The 13,363-nt window shown below is 39.1% G+C and overlaps 1 protein-coding gene across 3 annotated transcripts in view; it reads right to left on the reverse strand.

The window, feature by feature from the left end:
- Positions 1-13,363, reverse strand: part of LOC124722923 (transmembrane protein 43 homolog) — a 257,784-nt gene that overhangs the window by 170,686 nt on the left and 73,735 nt on the right. The gene's annotated exons all lie outside the window — the stretch shown is intronic.

The raw sequence follows: 13,363 nt of genomic DNA on the forward strand, positions 1-13,363 counted from the left end.
TTCCATTGAAATTATAAAAAGTATTAACTTGTGTACATTTTTCAGTTATCTTAAACATTTTATATGTTACTTGCATTCAGCTAGATTTAAACCTATAGTGAACTGGATAATGTGTAACTACCTACCTCACATACTAATAGCAAACACACACACACACACACACACACACACACACACACACACACACACACACACACACACAAACGCGAGCCCGCGCACACAAATGCAGGCATGCACACTCATAACCCATTCATATCCTCAGCACTATAGCACTACATAGATTTATTTTTGTGCTCTTTCATTGTATTTTATTATGTCAGTGCTGTAAGTCAAAACATGTCAAGAAATCTCATTATGCTTATATGTTAGTCAGGGGTGACATGTGGAAATGGATCATTCTTATGCATTAGTTGTAGCCTGAAGTGGCCTGTGAGTATCAGAGCCCTCATACTCTCTTGTCACTGTCTGACTGAGTTACAGAGGTGTATGATTAGTTTTATATTACCCTGACAACAATAACTTGACGACATGCCACAGCTGAGGCTAACTGAAGAACATGTATTGCTAAGTGTTATATTTCAGACTAACGTTTATTTGTAGTTAACACACTAACGAGCTATTATATCAGAAACACTTCACTAGTGACATGTTATAGTTTTGTCCTGATGACATCAACGAATCTTCGAGTTACACAATTCACTAGCGTCTAGAAAAACTCAAGAGCTGTGCTAATCTATGACTGCTCAGCCGCTACAAATGAAAAAGATTAGATGGGTGAATGCTCGCCACTTCATAGGATCGGCTAAATTTCACGTGACCTCCAACCTGCCATTTCCCCGTCCCAGGTTGTACCAAATTGTGAGCTTCCAAGAGATTACAGCTAGCCTCGGCTACTTACGGATTTGGTGAACTCGTGGATCTCAAGGAAAGTAATAGTGAGTGCCGCCAGTACTCACTCACCATAAGCTTTAGTCATACATCAGCGACGATCATACAGCCAAATGCTAGAATGTTGTGTCTCAGGTAATAGAGATCTTAGTTTAACTGTGTTGATCCTGAGGTAGATATAAAGAAGCCTAGTTATTGCACTTGAGGAGCTATTTGAATGAGAAGTAGTGGCTCCAAAGCCTATAAAGCCGACAATGGCCGGCAGAGCGGTGTGCTGAACCTATGTCCTTTCTGACAGCATGAGAATGACGCGTATGGTGGAAGATAATAGGGCGATGGTAGACAGTGGTTGGTCCTCTGAGATTGATCACAGAATTCAATCTTGTATACATATGGCTACATGCTGACCATGTATGTAGTAGCCTAATTATTTTAATGCAAGAATTCCTCTGTGGTATAGAGCTGGTTGTTTAAGAGAAAAAACTGTAATACGCATTTCAAAATACTTCTGCTGCCTGTCAGACATTCTGTTTCACTAGGCACTTTATCAAAAAGTTTTATAGCATTTCATTCGCGTCAAAGTTAGATTCACTAGTAGTGTATTGGTGATCTATTATTCTCAAACAACTGTGGCTTGCTGACAAAGAACCTCATCAGTGAATAAATTTGCTGCGAGCCTGTGGTTAATATTCCCAACCGTTTAAACAGATTCCTCCTAGATATGCGTGTGTTAACTAATAATTCTAATTACTTTCTTTTATGTAAAGGTACTTATGAAATGAATGGCTGTTGAGAAGAAATTCTCACTAGCAGGCAATCTCTGGGGTACTTAAGTTGTGTTAATCTTGCTCAGGTAGCCAATGTTCTGCCTAACACTACTTTTAATTTCCTGGCAGTCAGGCTACGAAATGACTGTATAGCATTATTGGCTGAGAGACCCTTCTGGAACCATTCAGCCTCCAGGTGCAAGTCTGTCAATTTGACACCACTTCAGTTATTCAGTGCCCAAGTGTAGCAACACTACCTTGTCTTAGGTGAAATTTCTAACACGCTGCCGTGGTGAGTTGCTCTATCTATCTCTGGCTGTTAATTGCAGTGTGGCGACCTGTAGGTTATAACAACATACACACAAAAGGATTGCGAGACGGGTTAGCCATGCTCCGCGAAACCTGCAATGTGTTAATAGCCAGAATGCATGACATTGTCACCGCACCATGGCTACAATTATGTTATGAGCTATGTGACTGGGAGCTAGACAATAGTGCAACAAATGCGCCCCAGGGCAGTATAATGAATTGCTTTTGAGACAGTAGCATTCAGAGCCCATCAATACCACGATGACATCAGGTCTGTGCTACACTATGAGATGAATGAGCGCCACCAGCTGCAGCGATGGGTTAAAGACTGGTAGAGGGAAAGTACCTCTCGCACGAAGTCCACCCTGGTGGACTTGGTGCCACAGTGTGGCAGATCTTTCGTCTCCACCAGTTGCCACCAGACTCCTGACAGGAGGCTTGGGGTCATGCCTCATGCACGGCACTAGAGTTGATCAATAAAAGGAAGAAAACTGATACCTCTATAAATGGGTGGGAAGACATTCCAGCTAGGGGAAGTTGCTGTCAATGTTGATCTGCCACAAACAGCATCTATCGTAGTAGAAAATACAGTTAAACTATGAGCAATGACATTACGGTTTAATTCGAATGATGGTATGTTGAGTGGCACTGAGAAGTCACTGTGGGTGAGTGTCGAGCCTGACTTACCAGTTGGTACGTTGTGTATAGTGGAATCACCCGAGAGTAGTGATTAGTTAGATGCAGCGTGTTGTTTAGGGGGACGAAGTGTTGTACAGGTACACGATAAGGATAATGTCGTCTTTTCAGATGAGCTCAGGTTCTGAGAACGCCATTTACATGTTCACTCACCAGATTTTACAAGCATTAAATAATAAAATAGCGCCAGTTGGCATTTTCTGCGACCTACCTAAGGCATTTAACTGTGTGAATCACAATATTCTCCAAGTTAAATTAAGTCTTATGAGATTGATGGCATAGCTAATGAATGAATAATGTCATATCTAACGAAAAGAATGCAAAAAGTTCCACTTAGTAGTTCAAGCAATATAGCCAAGGAACAAAATTCTGACTGGGGAGATCATGTATGGGGTTCTCTAAGGCTCAGTCTTAGGTCCACTATTGTTCATCATATATGTAAACGATCTTCTGACTAATATGCAACAAGCAGAATTTGTTCTTTTTGCAGATGACACTAGTATTGTAATCAATCCAAGCATACATACAGAAACAGAAGAAATGGTAAACATAGTTCTTAAAAGTATCATTTCCTGGTTTTCTGCTAATAGTCTCACCCTCAATTTTAAAATGACTCAAAATATCCAGTTTGCGCATCTATGTGTACTACATCAATGATAAGTGTAACACATGGTGAGGAAACAATAGGGTGGAAAATTCAAAAGTCATAGGTATCCATGCTGATGAGAATTTAAATTGGAAAAACCACATGTTGGAGCTCCTAAAACAACTTAGTCCAGCCACAATTGCCCTTAGAATCATTACAGTATTGGAAAACAAACGATAATTCACTAAGTTGACATATTTTGCGTATTTTCATTCGATAATGTCATGTGGAATATTATTCTGGGTTAACTCATCTTTAAGAAAGAATGTCTTCATTGTGCAAAAACATGCTGGAAACATTGCATGTGGTGCTCACCCACAACCACCTTGTAGGCACCTGTGTAAGGAGCTGTGAATTCTGACTACAACTGCACAGTATATTTATCCTCTAATGAAGATCATTGCACACAATCCACTAAATCCCGAAAGAACAGTGATGTACATAATTACAATACCAGTAGCAAAAACTGCCTTCATTACCCCACATTAAGGTTGTCTTTAGCACAAAAGAGGTGTACAAAGCTGCAACAGAAATTTTTGTTCACTTACCCAGTGATATAAACTGTCTGAAAGACAGCAAAGTAGAATTTGAAAGCAAACTGAGAAAGTTTCTCCTTGACAACTCCTATTCCAAGCAAAGTAATGTGTAAAAGGTGGTGGGTAGAAACTGATTACTCACATCTGCATGTCTTTTATCTTTCTGTAATATATATATAGGGTGAATCACCTACAACTTGCACCGCAAATTGTGCAGAAAAGGGAAGTGCTGTTGATGTGCGGTCTCCACCCAATGGATTGGTAGTCATGGGCTCGTATTGTTAGCCAATAAATAGAGAGTAATAATTTTTAGAAAACGTATTTTTGTGCAAACGTATACTTTTTAATGGTTCAGTGCCTATTGACATTAATAAACCAAAAGAAGGGTAAATTAGCATGCCAGACGTATTTGTTTCAGGATTCTAATGCCAGTCGTTTACGTGATATTGTATTGTGAAAAGTTTCCACAACGACACTTGTATGTACCATTCAACCTGCGTAGTTGCTAGGTACAATGCTGTTATGTTTGCTTACAGCGTGCTGTGTTCCTTGAGTGCATTGCGACTTACTGTTGAGTTAGTGTGCGACAGTCCGCGCAGTAAGTCGTGATTGGACGATGCGATTTACCAACGCAGAAAAAGCCGACATGGTCATGGTGTATGGAGAGTGTAGGAAGAATTCAGTTCGTTCTTGTACAGCATATGTGGCAAGATATCCCACTAGACGTCAAACATCTCGGCAATCATTTATCAACTTCTTCAACCAGTTGCGTGAAAGTGTTTGTGTAACATCTGGACAACATAACAGAAGGAAACAAGTGACAACAAAAGAGGGGAAAATGAATGTTCTTGCTGCTATTGCAGTTTGTCCACACGTTAGGTACCGCACACTCACAAGAGGAAGTGGCAGGAGTCAGGAAAGTGTCCTACCCATTCTCCATCGACATAGGTTACATCCATATCATATCTCTCTCCAACAAGAGCCGCATGGAAGCGATTATGAAAATGACGTTAACTTCTGTACATGGGTCTTAAAACAGGATACTCCAGATGTATTATGTATCTTGTTTATGATGAAGCCACATTTGCCAATCATGGCCAGTAAAACCACCTAACATGCGCTACTGGTCTGTTGCCAATCCTCCTTGTCTTCGTCAGGTGGAACGCCAGCGTCCATGGTGTGTAAACGTGTGATGTGGGATAGTGAACCATCAGTCATAGGCCCGTTTTTCATAGACAGAACACTAAATGTGTACATGTATCACAGCCTCCTAACAGACCATCTTCCACGGACGTTCTTCTGCTGACTAGGAGGTACCTCTGGTACCAAAATGATGGTTGTCCAGCCCATAGTGCTCGAAGTACTACGGCATATATTAACGCATTGTTTCCAAATCGTTGGGTTGGACGCAGAGGACCTGTACCTTGGCCAGCCCATTCCCCGGATTTGACACCTCTGGACCTCTTTCTGGGGGGAAAGCTGAAAGATGCTATCTACAAGGACATACCAATGACGTATTACTGCAGCCTGCTCGGACATCTCTGCTGAAATGCTAGCATGTGTGCAGCAGTCGTTCCAAACCAGACTGCCAGTGGTCATATTGAACACAACCTGTGATGGTCGATCATCTCGTTACTGGCTATAATGTACATAACTATTGTATGCACTTGTGTTGTTCTCTACTGAGTGCTGCCACAGGTATTGTCCAAGTGTCGGTATAGGTATTGTTCCATTTAAAAAGTGCACGTTTGTACAAAAAATACACTTTTTAAGTATTATTACAAACTGTTGATTGGCCAACAATACGAGCCCCTGACTAATAATCCATTCTGGGAAAACTGCTCTCCAGTAGCACTTTCCATTTCCGCAATATCTGCGGTGCAAGTTCTAGGTGATTCACACTGTATACAAACTTGGAAATGTTCGGAATGTAACTATATGTACAAATTAATTCGCAGTGTGAATGAAAATGACTCGTTCTCCATCATTATGATCTATCGTGCAAAATGATCCAGCAACATGCTGGACAAACTATGTCTGAATGCTGACGCTCCACAATTTTCACAATTTTGGCTGTGATAAACTGACGCTGCAGTGTTCATCTTTGGCACGCCAGTGCAGAAGGTGCCACATATTCCGTTATGTAAAAGGTCCGCGCAGTTCGTACATTTATTTACATATTAAAGTTCATATAATCATAGGTCTGCAAAGGTTTAGTTACGGAGTTACGGCTTATAAAAGATTTTGCCTGAAATTTAGTAACTTCGCTAATACGAAGACATCGCAAAACTGTACGAAATGCCCCGCTTGCTCGAAGATGTTCCACTTGCTACGTGACTGCAAATGTATTTTCAACATGACGGTGCGGCTCCACATTTCACCAAAACCGTTACTACACTTTTAAATTAACATTTTCCCCAGAAATGGACTGGTCGTGGTGCTACATGTCTTTGGCCACCCAGATCGCCCCATTTAACACCAATGGATTTTTGTGTATGGGGATGGATAAAAGATATAGTTTATGAGGACAAAGTCAATACATTTGAGGCATTACTTGCCCGCATTATACATGCAATAGACGAACTTAAGAACAACCCTGTGAAACTGAAACGAGAAACAAAATCTGTTCTTACACATGAAGTATTCATAAAAGCAGATTATCAGACACATTCATACACTTTCAGTTAACGTTATTACCATCATTTTTCCAAAATTAAATTCTCTGTGACTTCTGTTGAAATCTTTGTGCAGTTGTCTGGAATTTAAAACACAAATTGAGTCAAGTAGTTAATAAATTAAAAATTTTACGAAATTACTTCTTTACTTCTCTGGATGTTCTGGAAAACTACTGCAGACACTCGTCAGGGACATGTTTTATTAGATTCACCAGATTAGTAACAACAAAATAAATAGAAATCGTGCTTTACTTTAATCTCGTACAGTTAGGCGATGGCTTCATATTAGCGAAGTTGCTAAATTTCAAACAAAATCTTTTAATAGCGATAACTCACGTAACTAAACATTTGCGGACCTATGTTTATATGATTTTTTTTCTTTAGTTTTACTTGTAGAATAACATATCAACATACTTCCATATCTTCGTGAATCCACCTGTATACTCAGAAAGACCCCTTGGTGTATGATGGATCCTTTCCTCATCAGTTAGTACATACAGCGAAGGAATAACAACTGCCTATATACCCCTGTATTAGGGCTGATTTCTCTTATCTTCGCCTTTCTTACGCAAATGAAAGTTGGCGAAAATAGAATAGTTCTGCAATCAGCTTCAAATGTCGGTTCTCTAAATTTTCTCAGTAGTGTTCCGCGAAAAGAACGTCGTCTTCCCTCCAGTGATCCTTTGTCAGCTCAAAAAGCATCTCTGTAACACCTATGTGTTGATCGAGTCTACCAGGAACAAATATAGCAGTATGCCACTGAACTGCTTCGATGTCTTCCTTCAGTCTGACCTGGTGGGGGTCCCAAACACACGCAGTAGTAATTATTGAGAGCGTTTTTCGTGGAGTTCGTAACGCCTGCTCCGTTCACCGCCACCACCCACCAACATAGTATGCGGCCTGAAGATGGTAAGTAACTGACCGAAACAGATAACCACAAAAATAAAGGTTTCTTGCGGTCGAGACTGTTTATGTTTATTTCAAAAACCTTAAGCAGTACTCAAGAATTGGTGAGACTAGTGTTTTGTATCCAGTCTCCTTTACAAATAAACCACACTTTCCCAAACGTCTCCCTTCTTCTGATCATATGTGCTTGTTCCACTTCATATCACTTTGCAATGTCCGCCTAGATATTTCATCAACATGACTGCGTCAAGTAGCGCACTACTAACGCTGCATTTGGACATTATGGGATAATTTTTCCCACTCATCTGCATTAACTTATATTTTCAACTTTTAGATAAGGTTGCCATTCATCATACCAACTATAAATTTTGTCTAAGTCACTTTACAGCCTTCTAAAGACACTCGACGACGACACCTTCCTGTACACCACTGTACCACCAACAAAGACCTGCAGATTGCTGTTCTCCCTGTGCATCAGATCATTTGTGTATGTAGTGAGTAAGAGCAGTCCTATCACATTTCCCGGGGTAGTCCTGACGATACCCTTGTCCCTGATGAACATTCGCCACCGATGACAACGTACTTGGATCTATTCAAAAAATCTTCGAGGCACTCACGTATCTGGGAACCTATTCCGTATGCTTGTACCGTCATTAAGTCTGTAGCGGGGCACGATGTCAAACACTTTCCAGAAATCTAGGAATATGTAATCTGTCTATTACCCTCTATCCATGGTTCATAAGATATCATGCGAGAAAGGGCAAGCTTAGTTCCACATGAGCGATTCTTTCTAAATATGTGCTGATTTGTGCACAGAAGCTTTTCAGTCTCAAGGAAATTTATTATATTCAAACTGAAGAATATGTTCAAGAATTCTGCAGCAAACCATGTTAGAGACATTGGTCTGTAATTCTGGGGGTCAGTTCTTTCACTCTTCTTATATACAGGAGTCACTTTGGTTTTTTCAAGTCAGTCGGGACTTGGCCCTGTGCAGGAGATTCGCGATAAATGCAAGCTAAGTAAGGGGCCAGTGGTACAACAGCCACTGCCAATAATAATAATAACAATAATAATAATAATAACAGTTACATTGCAGACCCATACACATTCCCTGATACACTTACACATGGAATAACCTATCTGAAACCTAAAGATCAAGCAGACACAGCAAACCCAGCTAAATATCGCCCCATAACATGCCTACCAACAATATACAAAATATTAACTTCAGTCATTACACAGAAATTAATGACACATACAACACAGAACAAAATTATAAATGAAGAACAAAAAGACTGCTGCAAAGGAGCACGAGGATGTAAAGAGCAACTGATAATAGATACAGAGGTGACGTATCAAGCTGAAACTAAACAAAGGTCGCTACACTACGCATACATTGATTACCAAAAAGCTTTTGATAGTCTACCCCACTCATGGTTACTACAGATATTGGAAATATACAAAGTAGATCCTAAATTGATACAGTTCCTAAACATAGTAATGAAAAACTGGAAAACCACACTTAATATCCAAACAAATTCAGATAATATCACATCACAGCCAATACAGATTAAGCGTGGAATATACCAAGGAGACTCATTAAGTCCTTTCTGGTTCTGTCTTGCTCTGAACCCACTATCCAACATGCTAAATAATACAAATTATGGATATAATATTACTGGAACATACCCACACAAAATCACACATTTGATATACATGGATGATCTAAAACTATTGGCAGCAACCAATCAACAACTCAACCAATTACTAAAGATAACAGAAGTATTCAGCAATGATATAAATATGGCTTTTCGAACAGACAAATGTAAGAAAAATAGCATAGTCAAGGCAAAACACACTAAATAAGAAGATTACATATTGGATAACCACAGTGACTCCATAGAAGCGATGGAAAACACAGATGCCTATAAATATCTAGGATACAGACAAAAAATAGGAATAGATAATACAAATATTAAATAAGAACTAAAAGAAAAATATAGACAAAGACTAACAAAAATACTGAAAACAGAATTGACAGCAAGAAACAAGACAAAAGCTATAAATACTTAAGCTATACCAATATTGATCTACTCATTTGGAGTAGTGAAATGGAGTAACACATACCTAGAAGCACTCAATACACTTACACGATCACAATGCCACAAATATAGAATACATCACATACATTCAACAACTGAAAGATTCACATTAAGCAGAAAGGAAGGAGGAAGGGGATTCATCAACATAAAAAAACCTACATTATGGACAGGTAGACAATTTAAGAAAATTCTTTCTAGAACGAGCAGAAACTAGCAAAATACACAAAGCACTCACTCATATAAATACATCGGCTACACCACTGCAATTTCATAACCACTTCTACAACCCTTTAGATCACATAACATCAACAGATACGAAGAAAGTAAATTGGAAAAAGAGAACACTACATAGCAAGCACCCGTATCATCTAACACAGCCACACATCGATCAAGACGCATCCAACACATGGCTAAGAAAAGGCAATATATACAGTGAGACGGAAGGATTCATGATTGCAATACAGGATCAAACAATAAACACCAGATATTACAGCAAGCATATTATTAAAGATCCCAATATCACAACAGATAAATGCAGACTTTGCAAACAACAAATAGAAACAGTAGATCACATCACAAGTGGATGTACAATACTAGCAAATACAGAATACCCCAGAAGACATGACAATGTAGCAAAAATAATACATCAACAACTTGCCATAAAACATAAACTAATAAAACAACACGTTCCCACATACAAGTATGCACCACAAAATGTACTAGAGAATGATGAATACAAATTATACTGGAACAGAACCATTATAACAGATAAAACAACACCACAAAACAAGCCTGACATCATACTCACCAATAAAAAGAAGAAATTAACACAACTAATCGAAATATCCATACCCAATACAACAAATATACAAACGAAAACGGGAGAAAAAATTGAAAAATACATCCAACTGGCTGAGGAAGTCAAGGACAAGTGGCATCAGGATAAAGTTGACATTATACCGATTATACTATCAACTACAGGAGCCATACCACACAATATCCACCAGTACATCAACGCAATATAGCTACATCCAAACGTATATATACAACTACAGAAACCCGTGATTATTGATACGTGTTCAATAACCCAAAAGTTCCTAAATACAATGTAACATATACCGTACAGTTAAAAGGAAGTCATGCTTGATCAAGGTCCGCTTCACTTTACATTTTTAACCAGACTTAACGTCTGAGAAAGTAAAGAAATTATTATTATTATTATTATTATTATTATTATTATTATTATTATTATTATTATTATTATATGCATAGCTTATCTAACAAATGAAATAATTGTTTTCGTGGAATTTTGTTGTTTTGTACATAATTAAGTACAGTTTAGGGCAATAACAATTAAATGTGCAAGGTTTCACAACTCTCCATTTCGAATTTTTGTGTAAATGAGAGTTTTTGTACTTTTTACATTTTTTTCGGAAAAATGTACAAGACCCCTAACAAATGTACTAGTTCATCAATTTACTTCCAGGCTGAAAATCTGATATTCTTACGCTGCACCAACACAACAACTTAAGGTTAGATGTTCTTTCGTAATCACACTTATTTGATTTCAATCAAAGGAGCTTTTCTTGGAGGCCCTAGTTCCTATGCAGCTAACATTTCCTGGTAATTGACTTTTCTGTTCCCAGAATGAGATATTCACTCTGCAGCGGAGAGTGCACCGATATGAAAGTTCCTGGCAGATTAAAGCTGTGTGGCGAACCGAGACTCGAACTAGGGATCTTTGCCTTTCAGGCGCAAGTGCTATAACGATTGAGCCATCCAAGCATGACTGATGAGCCATCCTCACAACTTTACTTTTCTGTTAGCATTTAAAATGGATTCAACATAGTTCATGATTACACAGCACACAAGAGCTGAGTCCCACACAGCAAACAACCAAATCCAAACACGAAGTGCCGTATGTGGAAATGATTAAACTCAACTAGTAATGTCTACCATCATGGTCACTTGACTAGAATACAAGTGAGGCGCTGAGATCCATAAGGGCATACAGCACACCGCCGTCGATCACACATTTACGTGACTATCAAAGAAACCAGTGAACAGCTTTTCGTGAATTTTCGTATGTACAGTGTGAGCCTACAGCCCAGATAAACCTGACTCGCCATAAGATCAACAGATTTCAGAAGCATGAATAAATGCTACAATCTCAAATCGACTGTGACGTGCTTTTATGATTCTCAGCGCCTCAAACGGATTACTGTATGATAAAATTCATAACTTAATATATTATAATTCATTCAGAAACCCACAAAATAGGTTTACTCTCAGTACAACTTTAACATATACCGACGTCCGATCTAATTTTAATTCAGCATATAGTGAGTGAATTAGCTATCATCTAGCAGGCTTATGCGGACCGAACGGGGGTAAAAGTCTGGCGCTGTGTGCTACCACCTGGAGGCACGGACATAAACTTCTAGTTGAGTGGAAAGGCCTAGCTGTACAGGTCGTGAACGGTGCACGGTGTTTATCAAATCCATACGTATTTGGCACGTAAGGCAATTACGTAACTCGAGTTGCACATGCGCAAAAGCTCCTTAAAATGTGCACAACTGAAGGTGTGCTCACAGCCCTGATGCCAATAATCAATAAATCCGCAAGGTGTTGAAAGTTAGGGTGTTCACGTCCTCTTGTGCTCTTACACAGCAGCCGCCAGTGGTCAAACGACAGTACGTTTTTACGATCCTCCTAATGATTTCTTAAACGTAAGATTTAAAACTTCGACTATCCTTTTGCAGGCTTGTATTGCCACACAAGATTGGTCAACAAGTTATGGATAGAAGCATTCGACTCACTTAGCCGTTTTATGTAAGGAGCATAACTTTCTCAGATTCTCAGCAAGATCTTTTCTTAGGGTATGACGAAGGTAGTTGTATGCTTTGCGCATCAGTCATCTTACAGATGCACGAATTTCTAATTTTTATCTGTCGTCATTTGCGTCTTTTTTTTTACCCGAGAGTGCAACAGTTCTCCTTCTTCAACGTTTTTGGAATGTTGTTATTAAACACGGAGGGCCTTTCCCATCCTTAATCCACCTACTCAGCAAATGATTCTAAAGAGCGCGATTTACAATCAATTTAAACTTTGCCCATAATTACTCTAGGTCCATCATATTGGAACTAAATTATATCCATTTATTGTCTAAGTGGGATGCTAACAGCATATTATCTGCTCTTTCTAGCGAAAATACTTTCCTAGCCTTCTTGAAGCATTCATTAACGTAAGTAATCATCGTCACTATGATGACATTATGATCACTAACCCCATGTCTATAATGTCACAGTCGATAATATCAGGTCTATTTGTAGCTGTAAGATCTAACACATTTCCATTGCGTGTGATCTATAGAACAAGCTGCTCAAGGCAATTTTCAGAAAACTTATTCAAAAGCGCTTCACAAGATCATCCTGTCCACGTCACCTGCAATGAATCCATAGACGTTACAGTCAATAATCGACAGGTTAAAATCGCCCCCAACTAATATTGCATGATATGGGTACTTCCGTCCTACTGAGCATAGACATTCTTTGAATGGTTTTAAAATTATCACGGTAGGATCGGGTGGCCTGTAAAAGCACCTAACGGTTAACTAGAGTTGATCTAGACCTATGACACGCATCCAGATAACTTGACAGTCATACCCAATTTCGACCTCAGCGGACACAACAATTTTGTCGACTACAATGAACACTCCTCCTCCAGTGGCATCTAATCTATCTGTTCGATAAATATTCCATGCCTCGCTAAATATTTCAGAGCTTTCTACTTAAGCTTTCAGGCAGCTCTCGGGCGCAAGAATAATTTAAGCCTGACA

The sequence above is a fragment of the Schistocerca piceifrons genome, chromosome X (assembly GCF_021461385.2).
Source record: "Schistocerca piceifrons isolate TAMUIC-IGC-003096 chromosome X, iqSchPice1.1, whole genome shotgun sequence".
Taxonomy (NCBI): Eukaryota; Metazoa; Arthropoda; class Insecta; order Orthoptera; family Acrididae; genus Schistocerca; species Schistocerca piceifrons.